This window comes from Sceloporus undulatus, chromosome 7, assembly GCF_019175285.1.
Source record: "Sceloporus undulatus isolate JIND9_A2432 ecotype Alabama chromosome 7, SceUnd_v1.1, whole genome shotgun sequence".
Taxonomy (NCBI): domain Eukaryota; kingdom Metazoa; phylum Chordata; class Lepidosauria; order Squamata; family Phrynosomatidae; genus Sceloporus; species Sceloporus undulatus.
The window spans coordinates 35839654-35852063 of record NC_056528.1 but is presented as its reverse complement, the minus strand read 5'-3'; the positions used below and the strand labels follow the sequence as shown (position 1 = coordinate 35852063).

General features: G+C 40.8%; 1 long non-coding RNA gene across 1 annotated transcript in view; it reads left to right on the top strand.

The window, feature by feature from the left end:
• The first annotated feature begins 812 nt into the window (after window positions 1-812).
• LOC121936082 overlaps window positions 813-12410 on the top strand; it is a 38886-nt gene continuing 27288 nt past the window's right edge. Inside the window, exon 1 of the long non-coding RNA XR_006104922.1 lies at window positions 813-921. This is a non-coding gene — a long non-coding RNA (uncharacterized LOC121936082). The remainder of the gene's footprint in view (window positions 922-12410) is intronic.

The following is a 12410-nucleotide window of genomic DNA, read 5'->3' as shown; positions in this document are numbered from 1 at the left end:
CTAAAAAACACAAAATAAGTGGTGGGGAGTCTTGGCATGGTTTCAAATAGATGTCAAGGTATTCCAGACTCCCTGTAAAATTCCTTGGATGAAACAGGACAACCACACAAGAAAAACCTCATCTGGACTTACCCTGATAAGGCCATTGCCAGAAAAACTACATCGTACAGTGAAATGGGTAAACTTGTTGAGGTGACTGTATGCATTAGACTATAGGCCTAAGCATTTCCCATCCATCTGTTATTAGGAGGAAACTCATCACTCTCGACTGCTAGACCCATCAAGAGCTGTATCTAGCTATCTGTCATACTCAGAGCCTCACTGCAGGTACCTAAAAGAATGTGCGGAAGGCAACGAATCTCAAAAATGTTAAGGATCATTTTTACCCATCTTATTATCTCAATATTAATGCAAAAATGGCCAGAGAGCATCAGGACAAAACGGAGAACATGTATCCCTATTTCAATTCATGTGGGCACGGGTTTTATGTAGCAAGCACTGATTGATCTGCAGTTTTTACTCCTTTATATATTTTTTCCTCCAAAAAAGAAAACCATTTAAATACACTCCTTATTGATAGTTTGGTCGAGCCTCCCTAGAACACTGTGTTAATGATTAATATGAAGTCAGTGGAATTCCACCGTTGCTGAGAGTCTTGTGCTCAAGAATGAACTGCATTGCTAAATCAGCAAAGACAGTTGTCAAGGTAACCTCTATGTAATCTATTTAACTGGCTCCCAAAACACCAATCAAGGTCAGATAACGCACTCAAGCACCATATGAACACACTCATACAGCATAAAGCTTTGTATCAAGACAGCAGGGAGGGAAAAACCTCATTAGGAAGGAAGAGGGGGGGAAGAGAACACCTAAATTCAGTTTGGAAAAAGTGTTAATTGGGATCGCAGTGAGCATGATAAGGTAAGCGTGCCACCCTTTGGAGCATGGCCTATGCATAGAAAAGGGGGAAATTCAGCCCAGATTGAATGGCAATTTCTGTCCAACCGACCCTCTCTCTCTTTTTTAAGTCAAGCATTGGTAAATTATTCATTTCACTTATTGTTTTATTAATACACAGACTTGTATTTACATTCTGATATACAGTCGTGGCTTGCTCTTGTTTTGCAATAGACTCCTGTGCTGTGCTATATAATTGGTGTGTCTTCCGCCAATGGCATTCCAATAGCAGCTAACCTCTATTGCTTCCCTCTAACCACCACTATGTCAACTGCCCTCCATCCGTATTTGACTGCATCCGAGGTGAGGTTCATGCGTTTGGACCTTGTAGAACATGGCAACTGTTCAATGTGTCCATTGTGGTTTCTGGCAAAGGCAAGATCTAGCTGGACTGCAAATTGTTCGCTTGCTTTTCCAAATGGTGTCCCCTGGATTATTTACCATCTTCACATTGGAATTTTGATACACTTTAACAAGGCCTGACAAGAGTCATTGGGGTCTGAATTGATTTTTATCCTAACAGTTGTGGTGCATACAAATTAGCATATTTCCACTGAATGAAAAGTATTATTGTGCCTACTTTAGAAGAGCAACACTAAGAAAGGCATCAGTGAAAAGACTGGGTTTGAGTTGTTTTTATTGTCACATACTCTGTTAAATGAAGCATCAGTAATAGTTACAAAGATATGGAACTGCCAGAATTTGTTAGAAAACTAGTTATTTTCTTTGAGTGATGGCTCTAACTGATCAATGGATGGAAGGCAGAAAAGGAATATTGCCTCGAACTACTGTATATACTCATGTATAAGTCTAGAAAGTTTAGTCAAAAAATTGACTCCAAAAACCTAGGTCGACTTATCCACGGGTCAATGTAAATAGTATAGTTTAACTCTTTTTTAAAAGGGAACCATCCCCTGGTGAAAGGCAAGAGTGCAATCTGCCCTGGAAGCACTGACCTCTCTCTGCTTTCCCTTCCATCCAGTCTTAAGAGTGAGCACAAAGAGTTATGCCTGCCATAATTTTGTAGATTCTTTGGCATTGTTTTCCTATGCTTCATCATTTAGATCTTTTGTTGCATGCCCCTAGGTTTTATCCTCAACTTAATCCATAATTTTACCCCCAAAACCTGTCCTTGACTTATACATGAGGTCGACTTATAGTATATACAGTATTCACATTGTTTCTGGTAGGTCTTACAGCCCTGCTCTGGGGTGAAAGTAAGCCAACTTGTTCTCCACAGCACAATCCAGAGATAGCATGCCATTCCAGGATGTAGTACAATGTGGGTCTAATTATAATGCTCCTATCCCTAGAATCAGAACAAAACCAAAGAGATGATATCAAAGCATTTGATGTCAACGGCGGGTGATAGGAAACAGAGTGGGTTGAGATTTCTAACACAATGATGTCATATCTACACAACGTTCCACTAATATTATGAAGCGGAAGAAATACAGGCTAAATATCATTGCTATAACTTCTGTGGTTCTCATATTCTGTTTTTGGCCAGGTGAAAGGGATTTGCAAGACTAGCATGACATTTTGCTCATGACAAGATAGTGATTACTGACCCTCTCTAAAGACTCTTAGGTTGTATCTGCACTGTACAGTTTTATCAGCTTCATGCCACTTTAACAGCCATGGCTTTATCCTATGGAATCCTAGGATCTATAGTTTAATGAAATACTTGGAATTCTCTGTTAGAGAGCTCTACTGTCTGTCTACAAAGAATTCTAAGTACTTTGACCAAGGAGAGTCCCAGGATTCTATAAGATGCCACAATGCCAATTAAAGTAGTATGAAACTGATGTAAATTTTGTAGTGCAGATACACCATAAAAGCGGATCAGAATACTCATAGAATCTTACTGCAACACTGGCAACAGGACAACCTTCTCCACTGCATTTGAGGACAGCTGGTTAGCTTAACAAGTGTAAAGCAGGCTACATAACACACATAAACTCACAGCCAGTCCCCAATAACAACCACCCCAACCCCTGTCCCCTGAAGCAGATGCCTCATTCTGCCTAACACCAGGGCTGGCTTTGCATCTAGGGTCTCCCGCAGATAGGATAAATGCTACTGCTGGTTGCAGTATTTGCTAATGTAGTCCTTGGATGATTTTCTGAATTTCGATTGTCTCATACTATTTCCTGGCAATTCCTGGGACCAATGAATCATAGAATTGTAGAATCTTACAAGAGCGATCTAGTACAACTCCCTGCCATGCAGAAATGCACAACTCAAGCATTTCTGAAAGATGTCCAACATCTCTTTAAAGACCTCCAAAGACATAGGGTCCACTACCCTCCAAGCAATCTCTTCCACTGGTGAACAGCAATTACAGTTAAGAAAAAGCTATTTGTAATCTTTAGGCAGAATCTTTTTTCTTGTAATTTTGATCTGTTGGTTCATGGTCTTGTCTGTGAAGCAGCTAAAAACAAGCTGGCACCATCTTTTACATGGCACCTCTTTAGATATTTAAAGGTAACAATCGCATGCCACATCTCTGTTCTCTTTTCTCCAAGCTAAACATATCCACTTCCCTAAGTTGTTCCTTACAAGGTTTGGTTTCCCGACCTTTCATCACCCTGGTTGTCCTCCTCTGGACATGTTCCAGCTGGTCAATATTCTTCTTGAACTGTGATGGGACACAGTATTCCAGATGAGAACTGACCAAAGAATAATAGACTTGGCACTAATATTTCTGTGAGTCAGGACACTATATGCCTGTTGACGCAGCTCAGAATTGTAGTTTTTGTTTTGTTTTTTGGTTGCTGCATCACACTGTTGTCTCATGTTGACTCAGACCCCTAGATCCTTTTCACATGTACTATTTTCTAGCCAAATGTGACCCATCCTATATTTGTATATTTCATTTTTTCCCTGCCTAGATTGGGTACCTTTCATTGAAATTCATTTTGCTAGTCTTGGGCTAGCTCTCCAGTATCTCAAGGTCATTTTGAATTTTGTTCCTGTCCTCTAGGCTATTAGCTACACACTTCCCCCATTTGGGGTCATTGGCAAATTCGATAAGCATATCTAAGTCATTTGACAAGCATCATCCAAGTCATTTATAAAAACATTTTAAAAAAACTAGGTGCAGGGCAGAACCTATGGATCAATGATTCTGTGATCAGTGAACTCACATGTCTGCACTATTGCACTCCTACTCTTCAGAGTAGAGAAAATGTCCTTTTTAGAGCACAGGGCTACTTCATCAAACATGGTCCTCCCCTTTTTTTAATCTTTGGAAGAGCTATTATGCAGATCCATGAAATTGCTAAAAATAGCTCCCCAAAAGAATAGAATGAGTGGGTATGGAAGTCACAACAATCGGCAAAACTCAAGGCGCTATATCAAGGGGACTCAAGCTTCTTTAAACCAGTCTGGAAGAGCACTAGTTTAATTTATTTGTATTGATTTTTAAACATTTATCTGCTGCTGTTTCAAAAGGTTCCATATAACTTTACTGTGTAACAATCCTAAAGAGCCAGGCTGAGTATTTCCACAGTTTGTACAAAAGTGGCTGCATAAAATGCAGAAAAGAAAATGAAACCTTCATTAATTTCATCCAATGGTAGCAATTCTGGCAGAAAACTAGCGCTAAAGTGCTAGGGCTAATTTTTGTTCCCTAGTGGAGCATGTGAAGAGCATATTAAGGTGACTCTAAGACTGTCCCTAATTGCCCATGAAGACTCATTCAGAGACTCCTGACAGCTCATCTCCCTCTCCCATTTCAGAATCAAGGAAGGCCTGCAACAAGAGTAGAAAACATACATCTAGAGGCTACAAGCCTGGGCATGGTTTTTGCCAACTGAGGGGTAAGGAAGGCAGATCTCTCAATAGAAACATCACAACCCCTTTTACTTTAACAGTGCACAGAGGTGGTATTTGTGCAGATTACCACTTAATGATGCCTGCAGTACATTAGCGTGGACCAGGCTGACTATACCTACAAGTAGAAAAGGGATGTGGTCTACATTGGCAGAAAGTTTTTTTTTCTAAACCCATTTCACAGTAGTTTTGAAATAATTACACATCCCCCCTCCCAATAAATAACAATAAATCAGTGTCACGGTCTCTTTCTTTGGAAGCACTTGATCTAACCACGGTTAATGTTTTAGCCATGGTAGCTCTAAGGATCCCTTCTGGAGGCATGTTACTCTCCCCGTTCCCCCTTGGCTGTGCTGGAAATGAGCCAAGTTCTCTGCAGCGTAGAATCGAATTCTGACCCATTCTGGCTGCCTCAAAATTCTAAATCTAGCAAGGGCCCTGTCCTGATGAGCAAAGCCAAACAAGCAAATCTAATTATGTGTTATCCCTTGGCAAGTGGAGATAGGCAAGAGGGTGGTGGGAAGGAGGGGTTTGGTTAGGGATTTAGGTCAATCCGTAATGTATGGTGTTAAGTGTGTATGGAAATCATACTAGTGCAAGACTCTTTTTATATTATATTCTATCATATTTAAGGCAGAGAACAAAAATAAACCTCATAATTGTAGCTTGTTTGCTATGAGGCTCTCTGTTGCTCTTACAAGGGTTATTTATATTCCCTCTTTGGCCTGCTGTTCTCTCTGAAATAATAATAAAAAATCTATAAATCAAATGAATTTTGCATATATTGCTCTGCTTTGCATTGTTTCATTGTGCCTACAACATTTGAGAATGAGAAGAATATGGCAGATGGGAAGAAATAGAAACAAGATTTGTAAGCCCAAAATTGGGCACTATCCTACTGGTTACCAAAGTGTTCATCCTCAGTCGGTGGCCAAGTGAGAAGGTGAAACAAGCTCCCCACTTCCCCATGTGCCATGCATCCTCAGTCTCTCTCCTTCCTGCCCATTTTCGCTCCTGAGAGCAAGAACGGCTCTTGGCTCTCAAAGAAAATTCAGGGCAGCCAAGTGGGTGGAACAAGCCTTTTCTCTTCATCTCCTCACTTTCCTATGAAGTGCAAGGTCTCCCACAAATAAAATCCTCAGTTGGGTTTTGCCTCCTCATCCGCTTGTCTCCCACACACCTTCCTTCACCTGTTTCTTTCTCATCATCCGTCTTCTCTACATGTAGAGACAATCTCCCATCTACCATGTCACAATGCTTGCTCCATTCCTCCACAGGGTGGCCAGATGTCCTAACCACAAAGGAGGATACGGCACTGCAAAATGTAGGACATAACCAAATAAAAGGCAACGCACACTCATATAAATGTAAATTCATGCTTCGTAGTCATGCCCAGAATGGAGAACATTTGGGAATTCTTCCTGGGCAAAAGGTTGAAATGTAGGACATGCCCTGGGAAAGGAGGTCATCTAGCCACCCTGGTTCCTCCTGCATGAAGGACTATTGAGGCAGAGGTGACAGGAGAGTATCCACTGTCATGTTGGGGTGAGTGCGTGGCCCTTATCTCTTCAGCAATTGCACTCCTTTGCCACCACCCTCTCAGTTTGCACATGCAACAGGCTCAGGTCCATGTCTCTCCCACTTCCTCCTGTTTCTGATTGTGGACCAGGGCAGTTGGAGAAGGAGTGAGAGGAAAAGGAGGAATTGCTTCTTTCCTTCCTCACTCTCATTTTCCTTTTCATTCTCATCCCTTTACCTGTTATTTAAAGCAGGTATTCAAGTCTCTCAAATTCCACAACACTTTCGAAACACTCAAGCAGTTGGCACAGTGGTTTTCAGCCTGTGCAGCACTTCCCATCATTTACTTCTGGCTTACTGATGTGGCACACCTGTGCAGCAGTTGAAAACTGTTGCTCTAAACTGCTTTGGACCCTGACACTTTCAGAAGCACTTTTCTCTACAGCAGCCCATCTCTAAGAAAGGGAGAAGAAGTTCTTTTCCAGTTGGAGAAAGCCCTCGCAGCTGTGGCACTTAAGAATGGGGGAAATGCCTTCTTCATGGAGGAGTGACTGGCACAAACATCACAATTGTTGCAATTCCAGCTCAGACCTTTTGTATTTACCCAGGCATTTGGACTGCTTGGTTTTTCCCCCTATTGTATTTGCTTTTGTTTCTTTTTATTACGTCGAAGTTGCTTATTTAAATATTGCCTACTCGGTTTTGCAACATGAATGCAGAGACAGACGCTTTTCTAAGCTGAAACTGTGAATTCCAAGAATGACAAATCTGTTCTGATACCAGAATTTGCGTTGTGCTCCATGTGGGGCTCCTCTTGAAGTCAACTCAGAAACTTCAGCTAGTGCAAAATTCAACAGCTAAATTGCTGGATGCAAGATTTATCAAATAATATGGTTTAAATAAATTACACTGGCTGCCAATGGACTTCCAGTTTGAATTGAAGGTGATGATATTTAAAGACTTAAAACAGTGCCACAGCCTGCCTTGTATAAGCTATTAGTTGTGAGGGGCTGACTATTTTTTGTTAGCATGACAAGGATTGGTAGCGTCTTTGGGCACATAGGCTACAGTTGTTTCTCTCTTTCCTGGAAACATGTCCAAGACCAACAGCTGATAGCTCAGGGACCAGCATTGGTCCATGGACCATCATTTTAGAAAAGATTGCCCTTGACAATGGGAGACCTCAATAACTGAAAGAATATCCTTCTCCATATGTGCCCATCTAAAGACTCAGGACTTCTAAAGGGGTCCTCCTCTGTTTCCCAGTAGTAGGAGCAATCCATTGCAGAAGGACATGAGAGAAGACCTTCTCTGCTATAGACAGAGGAACCAGTTGTAGAAGGTCCTTCCACTTAGAGGCATCAACACTGGCTTTATTCTAGCACCAAAGCCTTTGAAATATAATTATTTTTGCCACTGGATTCATGCTGCTTTAATCAATCTTCATTGTTTCACCTATTTTTAGACTTTTCCCAGTTTTTCTTCACTTTATTGTTTTAAATTTAAACTATTCAAAATTGTTTAAAAGTGGATGTTATCTGTTTTTCTGCCTTGCGATGTTGTGATACAGGGCAAAACATAAATATTGTAATAAAATAAATAATAAATAGTGTGTCGGCCCATTAGAACAGATAGATACAATTTAAAAAAAAACACTGTTGGATTCTATTTTATTCTATTGTAAATGTAATAAGCTACCAAGATCCTTCCCAGTACTAAGCTACTTTGATTTCTGAAATGTCTAAATATATTTATTCCATCTGTAGTTTATCCTATTCAAGTATGGCCTGCTTAAATGAAACGTGCTTTTCGATCTATTCACATTTTGTTATCTGACTCTTTGATATATTAGTGTAAATCAATCAGCTGATGGTGTGAGTGTGTGTGTGTGTGTATATAAGCAAGCCAGTTCCTTCAATACCTGACCTTTGTAAAACCAGCCTGAGGCTGTAAGCCGTAGCTCAAGCTGATCCCATATGATATGTCAGATATGGAATGAGCTAATTTGTCATGTTTTTTTTGTCATGACTGGCATGTATGTGTTTAGAGTAAAACTTAATTTAAATCCAATTTGAAGCATCTCCATGGGTAGGTCTATGGCGTAAATTAATTCCATGCTATGTTATGAATGGAGCAATACTCTTCATGGCAAGGGTGCTGTAGCAAACCTTGTGTGTTGGAGTCGGTGTGTACCACTAAAGGCTCATGGGGGGGATTTTGATTAAAATGTGCATCCAACAGCATCAATGTTATTACAGTTCTGCACAAGTCTCTCTCTCTCTCTTTCATACACACACACACATATACAAAGTCATCTGTTATTCTGGAAAAGGAAATTTGGTCATGGTGGCATCCAGCGATAAAAGGAACATTTTTATCGAGACATTTGCTTCACTTGCCACTTCAGAAAATGGAGATGAATTAAAAGAACTGGCTGTTGTGTTTTGATATGAACCAGAAGAGTCTAACTGGAATAAACAAGTATGAAGCCTTGTGGGGGTTGATTAGTCACACACTGGGAGGCATTCTTGGAGTGAGGACTGTTCACTCGACTTTCTTCACACACACACACACACAGACACACACAGAGAGAGACACACACACATGGAGGGAAAGCCTGCTTCGGCATCATCCCCCAGCCTGACAGAACTGCAGAAAACAGGAATTGCAGAGTGGTTTTGCTTCAGGGCTCTACAGAACATTATCAGGAACTAGAAAAATTAACTTTCCTCCCCCCCCCCTCCATCTCTCAATCCTGGCTGAGCTTAAAATCACTTGACACTGCAACTGAGTCCCCCCAGAATGCTCCATGTAATCTACACGAGCAGAAATAAATGAATGAACAGACAAATGAAGGGCAGGGGATGCGTTTCCCAAACAGCTAGGGGCAAGTGGTGGACAAACACTGGGGAGCCAATGCCCAATGCAATCTGCGGGTATCAGCACAAATAGAGGCTTGGTCTTAAAAAGAACTTAAACACTGTGCATGTGTGTTTGTGTGTGTATCTTGTGTGTTAAATTTAATTAATTTCCCCAGAATGGGATCCAAGGCAGCTCACAAGATTAAAACAATTTGAAAAATTATAGTAAGAATTAAAATCCAAGGGATCTTCCCTAGGTTCAGCTTAGGTGAGGGAAAGTCATATGCAACCATCTAAGAGTTAACTACAGTGGGCCCTTGGTATCTGCTGGGGTTTGGTTCCAGGACCACCAGTGCATATGAAAATCCATGGATGTTCAAGACCCATTAAATAATATAGATAGTAAAATGGTGTCCCTCATGTAAAATGGCAGAATTGAGGTTTGCGTTTTGGAATTTATATATTTTTCTGAATATTTTCAAGTTCTGGATGCTTGAATCCATGGATATGTAAGGCCGACTGTAATCAAGAAGCAATAGCAAGAAGTATAACAAGAGGTGATATGATAGCCCTATTTAAATATTTGAAGGGATGTCATGTTGAGGAGGGAGCAAGCTTGTTTTCTGCTGCTCCAGAGACTAGAACACGGAACAATGGATGCAAGCTACAGCAAAAGAGATTCCACCTCAACATTAGGAGGAACTTCCTGACAGTGAGGGCTGTTCGACAGTGGAACAAACTCCCTCGTAGTGCAGTGGAGTCTCCTTCCTTAGAGGTCTTCATACAGAGACTGGATGGCCATCTGTCGGGGATGCTTTGATTGTGATTTCCTGCATGGCTGGGGGTTGTACTGGATGGCCCTTGTGGTGCCTTCCAACTCTACAATTCTGTGATTCTATGATCTTACGTGTCTGGCTACCTTTTCCTTAATGCTCAGTATGCTTGGACTCCTTCTGCCTCCTCATTGCCAATGCGACAATATTGGGTCTTGGCAGTTGCAATTGCTCAATTCTCTTCTTTCTAGTCTCAAACCAAGGGCAATTGGCATGTTCCCGATATACAGATCCCCCCAATGACTGACTAATTCAGTTCAGTCACCAGCCTTGTCACTACTGAGTAGCCATTTCAAGATGTTGATTGAGCCAAGGTGTGAAGGCACTAACCACATTTATTTCATCCTGCTGGATTTTCTTAATGTTGGTTTGCTGGCAACTAGAGCAAAAGGCTGTGGAAACTTTAGTGGGATCAGCACTGAAGAAGGGTTCTTAGACCCTGCAACTCTACACTGGCTGGTTAAAGTGAAATGCTCCTCCCTGGTATAAGACCCAGTGCCTTCTGCAGGCTATGAACTTTGTTGGACCCTTTATGTATGTAAGAGTTAGACCATGCCAACTGAATCTAGTGTTGGTTCTTAGATTCATAGAGAGTTCACATATAGCTGCAGTGATCTGTAGTACTTCTAGTACATTTGTAGGGATAAGTATTAAATAAGAGTAAATGAAGCATTATTAAAAATCTGAATTTCATTCATGTCCTCTTCCAGATTCATGGCATGTTCACCTGTAAGTCTGTGTCTGTTATTTGAGCTATTATTTATTTCAAGAGTTCAGATCTTCTGTAACATAGCAAGAGATCTTGGGCATCCTTTGTTTTACACAAAAGTTATTTACCTGTATCTCTCTGCTACTTACATTTGGCTTTTAAATTTTGTTTTGTATTTATTTAGCATGCATACTATTAGCTGGGTGTCAATAAAGGCTCAGAGGTAGACATGTTCTTTACTGAGGTATCACCACTAATCTTGAAAACACAGATTATTAACCCTGGCAGTAATGGCCACCTGAGGAGCTGTTATAGGCCATCTTGTAAATCCTTCTTTAGCGCATGGATTATTAACCATGTAGCCTATAATTGCTCCTTTGGAAACATTAGAGCCATAGTGTGGCTATTCAGCTCCCACACATGACCACCAAGGGCACGATCAAGCTCCTTGTGAAGATGGTGGAAATGCCACCATGTATTTTGGAGGAAGCTGAAAATTTAGTCCAGTATTTTATGCAATAGGTTGGTATACATGTAGTGCTAACTAAATTACAGTACCTATCTGTGAGAGTGAGGTGTAGAGAGAATGAGCTTTTCTTGAGGCTTCAATCATGACACCACACTTTGTTAGTTTTGCATTTTCATGACCGCTGGTCAGGTTGACTATACAGACTCTCCATATTCAGTGGCAATATATCACAGCATTAGCTGCTCAGGAGCAACAAGGGGAAAGGACTGTTGGCCATGTCCTCCTTCTGGGTTTCTTCCAGGAATGTCCACTGTGAGTAAGAAGATGGTAGACTTGATGGATTTTTCATCAGACCCTAAGTGGGGGGTATCCTTGTGGTCTTATGACCATTCAGATTACATGATGGGTGAGTGAAATGGAAAATAAAAGTTTTACCTTAGTTGACACAAGTCCTTGGTGAAGAGAATTAAAGGATATTCATTGATTTGAACTGGGGATAAACTCCTGAGGTCAAATGAAGACTCCCTAGGAGAAATTTTAACCTTGAACAGGTCACCAGGAGCAGAGAAAACACAGTCTGAGGAAACATGTACACTGCAGAATTAATGCACCACTTTAACTGCCATGGCTCAATGGTATGAAATTCTGGGATTTGTAGTTTTTAATATACCTCTCAACACAGGTGCAAGATATTTTGGTGACTCAGGCAAAAACAATATGACACCCTCCTCCTTTCTATGTACAGAAGCAGACTTCTTACTTCAACAATGGCAAAGGAATAGGGGCTCCACTATACCTGAACAACTGGTGCAGGACTTGCTGTGTGATGCGCACATAGCCTTGTCCTCCAAGAGAAATAAATTAGAGTGGGGACTCAAGAGGAATGGCTGAGACACACCACGGCAAGCATTTGTCACTCTATGGTGGTTCCCTCATTCTCATACGGTTTTGATCACAGCAGCCATAAGTAACTAGTTGGCAGAACAATGTAGAAGCATAAAAACCAGGCCTGAGAGCAGAGGCACAATTTCAGCCATAGAAACATCTACCACTGGTGTCCAAATTTCCTAGTTAGTTATGTTATAACTGAATGATTTCCAAAATAATTTTTAAAAAATCAAAACTTAAGAAAAATAATTATTACTTAAAAAGGAACCTTAATCCAGATCAGATATTTATGGATTTTAAATGTTAAAAATCATTTCTATTTTTAATTCAGTGTTTAA